The sequence below is a fragment of the Drosophila erecta genome, unplaced genomic scaffold (genome assembly GCF_003286155.1).
Source record: "Drosophila erecta strain 14021-0224.00,06,07 unplaced genomic scaffold, DereRS2 tig00000000-arrow-pilon, whole genome shotgun sequence".
In the NCBI taxonomy this organism is placed as follows: Eukaryota; Metazoa; Arthropoda; class Insecta; order Diptera; family Drosophilidae; genus Drosophila; species Drosophila erecta.
Genome location: NW_020825194.1, coordinates 14,656,706 through 14,669,371, shown reverse-complemented (window position 1 = coordinate 14,669,371; position 12,666 = coordinate 14,656,706). Strand labels below are relative to the sequence as shown.

Below are 12,666 nucleotides of genomic sequence, written 5' to 3'. Positions count from 1 at the left end.
GTGCAGCCGCGTTGTGTAGTTTTGAACTAGTTGCGGTGCTTCAAATCAGACTGAACCATTACACTAACCAAACGCTGGAAGCGTGATTACAACGGTTACCTTCAAAAGGAACCATTAGCAAAGAATTCGAGCAAGCTTTAAATAATAAATGTTATATTATTCGTTAAAAAAATATGAGCAATTGATTTTAGATTGTTTGAGCTGTAAAAAAACTAATTAATAAAATGCCCTCTCTGCCACTCTGGAAATGTTGACAGGTTTTAGGTAACAATTAGTTTAAAATGTTTAGTTTATGTATCTTCTATGTTACCCCTTCGATCTCACGGTCAGGAACGCTAACCATTTCTAAGCCAATAATTTGCCTTGCACTGCCCACCAATCTACCTCGTACACAGTTTATCCATTACCCCCGTCCAATAACCTCATTCCCGTGGGGTCTGTCGCACTTTTTGGTACTGTTCACAATTTGGAAATTAACTGGTTTGGTTGTTTTTGGCCCTGGAATCCTGTCTGGGCCGCAACCATCTAGCCATTTGTATTGTTCGACGGCGACGCGACGGACAACTCTATATATGTACTATATATATGTATGTGGGGGATAAAGTGAGCTTAAAGTTTTCCTGGGCTCACTTTTAGTTGGTTCTTTTGGAGCGTTGAGGTTTTCGACCGGACCGTCTGGGATTGCCGCCGAAAAACTTTTGCTAGCCAAGTGGGCGGTTACGCTTAGAAGTAAGGGCGCGTGTGTGTGAGTGTGTGCTGCAATCGTAGAGTGGCGGGTGGTGGGCGGGTGTAGTGGCTAGTGGAAGTCGGCAATTCAGCCGCGACAGGAAGACAGCTCCGGAAGGAAGTTCATTTTGTGCAACTTAACGCTTTCACCCGCTCTCACACTTTTACTTTAGGAGCGTGTCTGCCCAGTTGTCCCTCCTTGTTCTGTTTGCTATTTTGAATAGGCTGAAGAGATCAGATAACGCTGGTAAAATAGTGCAATCGTGCGATCAAACTAAAGGAGTGCTTTAATATAACAATATTCTTAAAAAAATTTAAGAAAACTTACGAAAGTCTTTCTTATAGCAGAAAGGGAATGTAAAAGCAACTTGGAAAGTAATAATAGTGATATATTTGTCTTTTTAATAAGTTTCTGCCAAAGCAAATAGTGATTGAACTACAATTTGCTAAGTTTACTTAAAGATTTCCAAACTATCCCCATAAAATTCCAATTGAATATCCCAACCGTATCTAGACTAATTCTTAGATTATGCCACATATTTTTCCACCGCAGCTGGCTGCACTGCATTTGTGCCAAAAGCACCTTGGAGCACATAAATCAAATCATAAACTAGAGACAGTCGTAGGAACATATGCGGCTATGATGGACCACGCCATGGAGAGTGGATTGCAATTTCTGGGCACTAATCCCCATCCAACCAATCCGCCCACACTTCTCTCCACTCCCCACTCCCCTCTCCACGCTTATCTCCGCCGGTTAATGGGAATACGTGGATGAGAAACAGGCAAATTGCCCGTTTTGGCATCGGCGGCACTCACATAGATACACACTAATACGCCCGCACACTAACTAAATTTTTAATCAAGCTTGCCAGCAGCTGTGATTCCGCTGGTGGAAGCCATTTTGGAGCTGCCCCCGCCACTTCCCCGTAATGCTCGTCCTTGGAAAGCGCAAAAAATGCAATCAACGTCAAATGCGCTTCGAAACTTTCTGCAAAATAATAGAAAAGCCATTAATTTCACTTCTCGTCGAAGATGTTACGAGAATCGGGCGAAAGTGCGCGAGAAAAAAGTAGGAGCGGTATGTCTGGGCGTGGCCTGGACATATGGCGACATAGTCTGTTAAAAAATAGAGGATAACCCGAAAAGAAAAGGCAATGAATGCACTGCTGTTAAGAAAAGTAATTTTTAATTATGCGCACAACGTGAGTCAAACTTTGATTGGAATTACACAAAATCCGATTAATCGCTCGCTGCCCATCCGTTTCCCATTCTTCGGTTCTTGGGAAAAGTTTTTCCATCGCTTAGAATGTCTGCCCCCGTAAGCGATGCAAAGTTCGCGGCTCAAACAATTTTCATTAGCAACAACAAAAACCGCTAATTTCACTTACAATTAGCGGTAAGCCAACATGTCGCATCAGTTGGTCTACTCGGTGGGCGGTGGCTGGTGGGATGGGCACTTTGCACACATAACTACCAAACAAGTTTTCAACTAAAATCACCGAAAAAAAGATAGGGACAGTATGCGGCATTTTGGGAAATTATGAAAGCGATATTCTACGCGGGGTTATCATATCATATTATTAAATTTATGACACTTTCGTTAGACAAAAATTCGTTCAAAAGTGCCTAAATGTTATCATACAGTTTCGTTTTCAAAATCTTAGTTTTTTAAATTGCATTTATATTTTTCTAATATGGAAAATTTATTTCTGAGACTAAAGATATAATTTATATTTTTTATGGATATTTCCTATTTATCCATGCTATATTTTCATACTTTCTAGGTCTAGCATACATTTTCCTTCCTTCAAGTAGAGTATTAGAAAGTGTGTGACCACCACACTAATCTGCACACAATTTGTTTAACATTTATGAGTGACAATGGGCAGTGGCCTGGCGCTATGGGAAAACACTAGCGGGCAAAAGGGGAAGGGACTGGATGGAGTTGAGCCAACAGAGTAGTTATGTAATACAAAGTTTAGTCAACGGTCAGCGGTAATGCAATAAGCAACTTTTTCAAACTGCTGCTTCGCCTCGGACTCCATTAAAGTTGTCAAATGAAGTCGAAGTTTGATTGCCTGGGGCAAAGCAGTGACCTGCTCCCCTTTTGCCCACCCACAACTTTTCCGGTGTTGACATGGACTTGGTGCTGTCCTGGAGATTAGTGAAGTGTCCTGTGATGTTTTCCTGTTAAACGCCATCGCAGCGTGGAAGAGTATTTATAATTGCCAGCCTCGGGACTTTAGACTTGTGCGAATCCGGTCGGATAGATCGGCATTCCGCCCACATTCTCCTTGCGAGGGTTGATTGACAATTTATGTATTTGAAGTCATTTGCATGGGGATACTCTTCGCTAGTCCCCTAAGACTCTAATATATAAATAAAGGTAGATGTGATGCTTAAATTATAGCTAAACTTAAAATGTGCTTTTGTTGCCTAATCACGTAAATCCCTTAAGCAAACATTATGTTACAATGCCTGAAACTCGAGGAAATGAAATTATTCACTTGAAGATATCATATCCCATTTCTGATTAAATTAAGGACCCACATGCAAACTGCATATCCTGCGGCGAGCAAACTTTGCCACCAACTCTCTCAGATAGAAGCGAACTTCTCCGCCTGCAACTCCTCCCAGGACCATCATATTTTGCCCCAGCGGTGTCTAACAAAGCAATTAGAGCCACGGATACGCCAACACCGTTTGAGTTTGCTAAGTAAACGTGGCCGGGACGCCCTGAGTTGGCCCGAAGGCGCATATTCATTAGGCAATGTGGCGGAGGAGGCTTAAAGGAGGTGTCGGAAGATGGTAGGGTTTTCCACCAAAGAAAGGAAAGGGAGGGTTCCATTCAGGATACTTGCTTGGTCTGGCTGCCTTCTTGATGGCTGGCCCAACTTATGGGTCACTTGTTCAAGAAATTTCACAAAACTTTGCCAACTGGTTGTTGTTATGGCCAAGGAAGGCAAAGAGCCACGGATGGAATATTTCGCGAGGGGGTGGCGTAATGAGGGGGAGAGCGACTAATGAGAGACTTGGACTGGTACAATGAATATAATTAAATGAGTCCAAGGTGTAAACTAGCGAATTGTTTGATCCCATTCAGTCAGCTCAGAATCCCAGTCATTCTCTCCATCCTCCACCGTTTGCCAGTCCTTCGCCCCAAGTTCCCCTCCTCCTTGGGGGTTTATTTTTTTTTTTTTTGTATTCTTGCCGCCTGCCAACTTTGTGCCTGTTCAGCTAAATGTTGTTAAACTTTCATCTTGGGCTCAGCACTTTTTGCACTTTCAAAAAAGTGTTTTTTTCGAATACTTGTTTCCTGCCTGCCGGGCATTTTTCAGTCACCGACTTGTTCCAGTTAGCCAACTGTCCGTCAGTCACTTGATCGTTTGGAGCATGACAGGTGGTATTTCTGTAAGGAATAGGGTCGCATTGGATATTACTCTATAATGGGCAGGATAAATTAGGAATAAATAAGTGCCCAAATCGTTACTTAAATGAAAGAGAGAGATAAAAGAGTCGATTTGCATTGGGATTTGATGTAACCCCAAACTGGTTATTTTATAGCTTACTTATAATCTGTACACTTTCTTATACATTTTTATGTTGTCATCACATGATGAAATGCAAAATAAGTTAAGTTCCATTCAAAGGCAATTCAAATCGTTTTCAATCATCGATAGCCTTTCCATCCACTGCCTAAACCTAAATTGTTTTCCTTATTAAACAGCAGGATAATGAGTGCCTTTCTTCTTCAATAGAAAGAAATAAAAGGCCAAGGGTCTCGTGACAGTTGCAGTTTAGTGTCTAATTAAAAAGTTCTCGGCCTGCATGATTGTGTGCGTTCGTGTGGCACCTAGCTAAGCAAAAATAAAAAGAAGCAACTCAAAGTCAAGCCAACTTTCTATGGCACCACTTTCGCTGTCCCCTGGAGATGCCAATGAATATTCTTGTTCTGCTGGTGATGATGATGACGAAACCTGTTTCCACTCCTCCAGCTCCTGCACCTCATCACCTCGAATTACCCCTCCACTCTTTATGGTAATGAATGGGTCAGGCAAAAGTGGAGCTTTGATTTCTGATGCTGGTGCTAACCGCAAAAGCAAATAAAATACCGGTAACGAAAAAAGAGCAACAATTTCTTGGTATGATGGTATGACATTGGACCAATGTATTTCTGGGGTCTACTTTTCTCTCTATCGTGTTGCGACTTACCCATTTCTTCCGTAACTCTATTGACCTTATTCGCAGGTGTCTGTATGTCCATAAGTTTTGAGCTTTACTCTGGGAATCCACATTTCTCTCCGTTGAAATGCAAAGCTCAGAATGCAGGGTTTTTCCAGTGCAGTCTGTGGCTTTCACTTCACTTCGGTTCTCACCTGCAGATTTTCAATGCACTTTATCGGTGTTTGGATTTCTCGTTTCGTTGGTTCTTGCACTTTTTATACTCTTGGTTGGGTCGATAGCTCTTGTTGTAAAACATTTTCGAAAATTTAACATATTTAAACAAAAACACTGACTTTAAAAGTCACCACGGAATCCGATTTTTAAAATCAGTTTTACCCCTCTGTAAAAAAGCCTGTTATATATTTATTCCATGGGAAAGTAAAAAAATGTGCCAGTGTGTTAAATCTTCGATCACGGAAAAAGACCTTGTTGTTTTGTAATTGTTTGTGCTGTTACCACACATTTCTTCGGCTCGAATGCGTGTGAAATATTTCGATAAATGTTTGTGGGTTTGTGCGAGTATCAGTCAGCGAACTGAGTATTTTGCACTATTTGTGTGAGCGGGTGTCTGTGTGAGCCCGCTGACCGATGTCGGTCTTTTTATATCTCTGTTTTTGTTTTCCTTTAGCCCTGCTGCACTTCCCCATTACTCTTATACCTCTTATTCTCCAACCATCGGACCATTTTCACTCCTCGTCTCTTGGCGTTAACTTTTCCACGCATTGATGACGGATGGCCATGGAAAATGATGAATGTTTAATGGGGCAGTGCGACAGCAAAAACATTTTGAGGTAACATATTGATGGGGCGGAGATTGCACTGAATTCGGTTCGGTTGGGTTGGTTTGTGCTGATCGGGGTTGGATGATGGTGGAAGGGTTGGGTTGGGATCTGGTCAGGCATCATGGAGTGGTTCGTTGCCGAAACTTTCAAATTCTCACATGTTGCAATGTCAACAAAGTTGCCGGAAAATATTGTTAGAAATTCAAGCGAAATGCATTTTTAACTTTGCCCTCAAACTTCAGTTGGAAAATGTTGGGGGAAGGTAATGAGTTTGCCGATTGAATTAACAATTTTAAATTACCATTCCATTACGCTGGGAATTGTATGTGTTTAAGATTGAATAATATTTGTATCCACTCTGCAATTACCCTTCAAGTGCTCCAGAACTTGTCATGCTATCATCTCAAGAGCGATAAAACACTTAACACATCAAGAACTGTATCCAAAGTAAAGTGATCTCTTGAAGTTTATCCCCTTTCCTTTTTTTCCAATCTACTTATGAGTATTTCCCCTAAGATACTCGTGAACTTATCTAGAGTACCTCGCTTTGCTTTAGAGTCACTTTGTTTGCTCTAAATTCCTCGTGGAATTTTTGCATATATGTGGGTTTCTGTTATAAAAATTGCTCCACTTGCGTTGAACAATCTCCTTGCCCCGCGCGTTTTTCTCCTTTTACCAGGTCGTTTATCACATTTTTTGCTTGGCTTAAGCAAGTCTATCAAAAATATGTATTCGTAATTGCAGCAAGGCACACAGCAAAGTTGTTAGAGCGAAGGGCAGAAGATGGAGGCGATGGTGTACCAGATATGGGACACCGAAAAAAGTATAGAAGTTGAGGAAAAGCGACATTGTCGAATGATGTCATATTCGCACATTCAGTCTTTTTTTTTTCTTGTGCACATCCATCTCACTTCTGCAAAGTATCGTGTTTGTCTATTTGGCCAAATCCAAACGAATCGAACAAAATCAACTGAAAATCAAGCCCGCCCTAGGCACCCTTTATGAATCAGTTACCAAGGCGCTGATGCTGCAATAAAAGGTGCGATTTATCATAATGGCTGACGCATGGAACACACACACACACACGCAAAAACACATACAAGATGTTGGGCAGCTACCATTTCCCATTTCCCTTGCCTTCACCGAACACTTATATTTTGCAATATAACGCAATGGTTCCTGCTGTGGATTGTGGAACCATCGATTTCATTTCTTGCCATTTTCCGCATTTTTCACAAATCTGTTTTTCCACACTAACACACACGCACACACACACTCCTTCGTTTATGGCCTGTTGGCAGATTGTGTGATTGCGTGTGTGTGTTTGTGTGGAGTTATCTCAGGCGGCTGCCAGACGCCAGTTCATATTGATTACAACAAATTTGCCGTCGCCATTCGTTCGGAGTTGTCGCCGGCTTTGGAGAAAAGAGAGAAATAAACGTGATTATATAACCGATATATGTGTGTATGTAAGCGAGTAAGTACTTGTCTGCGTATGTCGATATGCCGGTTTTATTAACCTTTTCTTTTTGTCGCATACTTCCACCTTCCATTAAAGATCCATTAAGGATATTGAAATATGATTTGGTATAGTAATTGGAGATTTAGATACAGGTCTGACTTGTCAAAAGCGAACATTCCTTTTCATACTTTTCTGGATTTTTTGAGCTTGGTATGTCCTGGAATGGTTTTCATCGTTGTCTATGAATACTTGGCTTTTGTTGGATTCTTCCACATGTCATAATATATCCATTAAGGAAATGGAGGTCTGTTTTGGAATAGTCATTGCCAGGCTTCATATTTTTAGTTTATTTTTGGACTAGTTAAGGGATAGCTTGTAGATACAAGTTTAAGTATTTTATTACAGAATACAGAGTATTTATTACAGAAAAAGGACTCCCATTCATCAACCGCTTGGTGTCGGTTGTACATTTTTTATAAAGAGTTTTTTATTTTCTTAGACTTTACTGCATTCTCTTCGGTGCTGTTTTCAAATGGGTCTATCTTTGGGACTACATTTCCTGTTTTTTTTTTTTTTTTTAAAGTTTAAGATTAATGATATTAAGCTTTCAAAGTGCGATAACCTTTACGGAAGGTAATTAAATCGAGTCCTAAACCATATTGCTAAACCTTTTGCTCCACTCCACTCCCACTTTTGGGTAGCGGCCCTCAACTGAAACCGCTCACTTGCTTGACATTTAGTGCCGGCTGCTGTGTTGGCCATGTCTTGGGCGCTTCGATGGTGGCTCAAACGGGGACTGGGGCAGAATCCAAGTCCAAGAAAGAGACGGCAGACAGCGGTTGAATCTGAAAACGAGACTGGGACTGAGACTGGGGGCCTCTTTTGCTCTTTTGGCGACGACGGCTGCTGTCTGGAATTTCGTTGAACCGGTTTATGTGTGTGGTTCGCCAGTGGCTGCTGTGGCAGTTACCTACTGCTTTTGTTGCTGTTGCTGCTGCTGCTGTTGTTGTTGCTGTTGGGGTCTGGGTAACTGGCTCCGAAAATACAAAATACTTGCACAGCATACGGCTTTGTGCGATACTTGGCTAACCAACTGGCCACGCTCCACACACACACGTACACAGACTCACTTCTACAAACATGGCTAACAGACATATATAAAACAGCGCGCATATTTGTCGTTGCGGATTATTTCACAGCACAATTCCCTTCTCCACTGAAAGCAATCGGGGGTGGCGAAGTGGGTGGGGACGGGTCAGCAAATGACTTTGTTCTTCTATTCTCGTTGTTCTTACATCGCCCTCTCTTTCTTGTTGTCGGCGATTTCTGATTTTTGATTTTTTGCTCTTTTTTTTGCCCAGTTTCGTTGACTGTTAATTTACATTGCAAAAATTTTCTTCTGACTTTATACGAAATTTGCAATTCAATAGTTTATAGATTTTGCCATTGTCAGTAGCTCGTTCCGGTGGGTGGGAATGTACTCTATAGAAAGCTGTGGGTTTTTGGGGCGGAGCTGAGTGGGTATCACACATGTATGTAAGTAGGTAACTGGAGCTACTCGTTGTAGGGATTAGGTCATTTGGTTGTAGGATCTTTATATGTCAAGCATGTATACCCTTTCCTTAAAAATAGTATTAAAGTCCTAAATAAAAAAATTTTTATCAATATTTTAATTTTTTGCAGATATAAAACGCCATCAACTGTAAGTCAAAACCAAGATATATACTTTTTAAATATGTGTTATTAAGAGTATCGTATACTTTCGTTTTGCCTACCCTAAATCCTTTTCCAATCACTCAGATACCAAACTTATCTGCGGCCCAGACCAGTCCAGTTCAGTTTTCAGTACTCCCGTTGCAAATGACCCTACACCCATTTGATAAATCTAATCAGTTGAAATGCATCCAAAGTTCATACAGACCAATGTAGGGTCGAACATTGTTTGAAATTCTGGTATTGGTTGTTCGATATGTTTAAAGCTCGAATGATGCCCGCAAACTATGCAAACAGACTGAATGCGATTGGTTTTCGGGCATTGGGCACATGCCTCTTCTCCCTGCAAATTGATTTCAGTGCAAATTGATAATGAAATATGCCATAGAAAATGCATTAGAACGAACTCTGTGGTAGCATTCTTATCGATGCTATGCCAACACCCTATATAACACCATACCGCCCGTTTTCCACCCACTAATTTGGTCATTTAATGCAATGCGGCAAATAAACGAAATGCGGTTAACGCAATGACAGTGCTATTAGCCAAAGCCATTGTGGCCCATCAGCAAGAGATGTGAAAAAGGAAAACGGGGGACGTAATGCCGGTATATGGTGCATGTCCTATTGCCATTGTGGTTGCTTAAATCATAACCTAAACACACATATGCATGTGACTGCCCAGAAGTCAAGTTTGTGTGTGTCAACCACAATTGGCCCACATGAAGCAGCTCAAAGGGGGAGATATGTGGTATTCCAAATTAGATTTCAAATCATGAGCCAAACAATATTATCTTTATTTAATCTGTTGCACATCGAATGCAAGCGAATGCTTGACATTGGTAGTTTTAATCATAGATTAATAAAATATACTCTTCTATTACATACAAGAAGCAAGCACATTTAAAATGTTTTTTTATAAAATCAAAAATTCCGAAACTTTTCACCAATCTGATCAATACTCAGTTGCTCAAAATTGTTTGGATGAATTGACAATCTTATGATTTATTGAATTTCATTGAGAGCAGATGACAAAACATTTTCCCGTAATAAATCTCAATTGGAAAGTAAGTAAGATATACTCGCACAATAAATAACAATAATTATGCAAGAAAATGTGCAAATAAAAACCGAAATTTGTCTTCGTCCATTTCCGGCTTCATTTTCTTGTCCCCTTCCATTACCCAACTTCAATGATCCATAATTGCTATTAATTGTGCTTGAGATTTGCATAGCAAATAAATCTAAGACGGAAAATGCAAAACATAAATTCAACAATTGCTTGACACTTGAGTGGAGTTTAAAAGTTTTCTTTGTTGTTGTCTAATTTATTTAGCATTGTGTAAACTTGTTCAAGGTTGAATAGGCTTCTATACCAAATGGAAATTAAATGGCAACAGCAGCAGCAACCTCACAGAAAAACATTTGAATTACATTGAAGACAATTCGAAATGCCAAAAGGCAGCCCAAGTTTACTCCGATTGTTTTTGGTCCAAACTCAAAATCAAATTGTGCCAAATTACTTGGCCAGCCAAATGCTTGGGCTAACCAATATTGCTTCTATTTTGCTCTCTCTCTATCTCTCTCTCTCTCTCTCTGTCTTACTGTGTATCTCTATCTCTGTTCGTGTGTCTGTCTGTGGTCCAAATGAATAATTTGGCATCGCAGATAAACGAAATCAATGTCCACGGACCGGGCCCAAAACCAAATGGCAACATCTGCACATTGTGCCGATTCGAGGGGCCACCGGTGCGGGAGGCTACAATGGTTACATTGGGCTGGTTGGAACCTCTGGGCCACTCTGGGGAACTTGTTATTGAATTAAAGTGACTTGATTTACGACGCGTTCTGGTCGAAAGCTCTTAATGGCATTTGCCACGAGTCCAGCTACCCTCTGACTCCCTAACCCGCTCGGTTTGGTACCAAATCCCTGGCCTCGTCCCTCAGCAGGGCCATCCGTTTTTCCGAAATGAAGTTTGCGCTTTGTGATGTTATAACCGTCAACGGTTCGTATGCGTGATATTAAGTATGCGACATGTTGCGCTATGCTGCAGAGATGAATGGAAGGGCTTTTAGTGTTTAGAATTGCTAGTGCGGCAATTTACGTTGGAAGTGTTAAAATATAGTTCATGAGCACCTAATTTTGGATAGTTAAAAAAACTTTGTGGCAATCTGAGTTTATGGTAAAAATTATGGTTATGGTACTTATTTTATTTTCCAAAACAGCTTAGCGGTTGTCTAAATTTAAAAATGGTATTTTGCATGATTAAGGGAAGTTTAATTTAAACTAACAACAAAATGGTGCCATCACTCAGGCAGGTTGCAACCACCACCATCGACATCACCTTCACTTGACTGCTTGTTGTGGTTGCTGATAACATGGTTATCGTGGTTTGAGTCATTGTTATTGCGATTATTGTAGGTGTTGCAAGCACACACAAGCACGAGTAACTGAACTGAATTTAACTAAACTAAGGCGAACCCTAAATGACAACAGATAGCGATAATAATTTATGCATGCTGCATGTTGCAAGTGGAGTGCCAACATCGGGCGACACCCATCGCCCAACCACCCAACCGCCCACTTTCAACAGTTATCTTGTAGTAGCCACGCCTCCTCAACCACTGAGCTGGCACCACATGAACACATGAACACATCCACCCGCACTCGTCGACAAGGCTGCATATAATTTAATTAAAATGAAATCTCGCACGGGGCGCTGAACTGCAAACTGTGAATGCAAATTATTATTAATTACAGCAGAGCGACGACAAATGTTTATGCCCGCCATATGTGTGCCACTCGCACTGTCCCTGTCTTTCACTGCTGACGTTTGCTTTAGAGATGACCACGTGAGCCAATAGTATTACCAAGTATATTAACAATCTTTATGGTCAATCAACATAGCTTAAGTTAGCTTAAAATCTTGTTTTTTTCCCCTGATGAATCACCAAGAATAAAAGGATGTTTTCGGTGGCCTGTACAAAGAATTACATTGAAGTAAATTGGTATGTAATTTTATAGCCAGAAATGAGCATTTACTTCAGGACTTTTGCGTTACTCACAACAATATATGGTTTTATTGAGAAAATCCCGTGACACGCGATTATCTCTGACTTGCCTGCATGGCGAGACACAACGGCGCCATCTGTTGACAGTTTGTCGCAAAAACAGCTCTAGTTAAGTGCCTGGATGTTTATATGCGGTAAATGAAATTAAGAGAAATCTAAACACATTTGCTAGCCATTTATCCTAATGCCAGCTACTCTGGTTCACCCAGGTTCTTGGCGCAGCGGTAGTTTTTCCTCATTTTCATCGCTTGCTCTATTGCGCCAAGCAGCAGGTTTCTACCAACCTTTTAAATGCCCTATTTTAAACGATAGATAATTAGCTCGAGATTCTTGTCGTTTAACCTAATTACCTAATCTATGGTAGACTTAAATGTATCGCGTATTAAAAAATGCAAATATTCCTAATAAAATTTCATTAACATGGATGTAGTTCTCAAAAAAAAAAAGAAGCTAATATATAAACATATTTGCATTGTAATATATACTTGCACATTAATGGCAATTTAATCTGTAGATTACTGGAACTATGAGTTGTGTTTTTTTTATGAAGCAATGACGTTGTATTGCATAGGCTTCTCAATTCTAGAAATAGTAAACTGGAAAGTTTTTGTTTTCATTTATTTTCTTTAATAATTTGAAGTAAATAAAATTTATTCCCTATTCAGGGTTCTAATGAAAACTAAA

The 12,666-nt window shown here is 40.4% G+C and overlaps 1 protein-coding gene across 6 annotated transcripts in view; it reads left to right on the top strand.

Moving 5' to 3' along the window:
- LOC6554054 (cadherin-87A) overlaps positions 1 to 12,666 on the top strand; it is a 56,763-nt gene that overhangs the window by 3,537 nt on the left and 40,560 nt on the right. For all 6 annotated transcript variants that reach the window (XM_026975883.1, XM_026975881.1, XM_026975882.1 and 3 more), the window contains one exon: positions 8,881 to 8,899. The gene's annotated coding sequence lies outside the window, so the exon portion shown is untranslated. The remainder of the gene's footprint in view (positions 1 to 8,880; positions 8,900 to 12,666) is intronic.